Genomic DNA, 995 nt, shown 5'->3' with positions numbered 1-995 from the left:
TGTATAACTTCGATCAATTCCATGCCTCATTAGATGCGATGTCAACTGAACTGCGTCAACCCGTTTCCCATAACAACAACCCAAGCAAAGACATATCATTCTATTGGGGTCTTCGGCGTGCGCAATGGTAAACTTAACGAATTCTGATACCCCATTCTCGTACTCTCTCGACAATCGATTGGAAGACATCCATGTATTATCCATTACTAATTAGAATAAACAAAAAACAATTTCAGAAGAGAAACCAAAAATGGGATGAGACAAAACAATTTCGCTTTATTGAGTTAGTCTCTGTGCAGGGCATTCATGTCTCCAACAACAACCCAAAACCAAAACAATTTTGGTTTATTGAGTTAGTTTCTCAACATTTTCAGATATCTCTGACTTCAATAGCATGAGAATGTATGAACCATGCATTAAGCATTAGTGGTATGCACTAATTTGTAGCATAGTTATATATCATCATATAGTTTTTACAAAAGATAAACATTGACTAGAAAATATATATGTAGAATTGTATAATGGTCTAACTGAAAGCTAACAGAAGAATAGTCGACTCTAATTTACTCTATCAAATAACATCCATACCTAAACTTCTTAAGTTACTAGCTACGCTATGTATGCTAGAATAAATACACTCATAAGCTGCATAGTGTACCTTTGATTGGTAGAAGGTGTTTTAGATATTGCTGCCTCCTTTTTCTACATCGAGAAACAAATGGAACAGTTGGTGAAATTTAACCCATAATGCCTAGTCTCCATTGCTAGCATTGCAACACAATAATTATTGTTGAGAATACTCAATAAATGTATGAACCAAGAAAAATGAAACCAAAAATGAACAATAGCGAACGTCAGAAGAGAAACCAAGTAATATGAAGATTAGAAAAATACCTATGGTGTCAAAATCGAACAGCTAACAACGAATTAATAGAAGGAGGAAACGTCGTAGATCTAACAGAGGTGGAAGGAGAACGCCTTAGAAGTAGCGAAAA

Source organism: Lathyrus oleraceus, chromosome 5 (genome assembly GCF_024323335.1).
Source record: "Lathyrus oleraceus cultivar Zhongwan6 chromosome 5, CAAS_Psat_ZW6_1.0, whole genome shotgun sequence".
Lineage (NCBI taxonomy): Eukaryota > Viridiplantae > Streptophyta > Magnoliopsida > Fabales > Fabaceae > Lathyrus > Lathyrus oleraceus.
Note: the sequence above shows the minus strand (reverse complement) of the source record.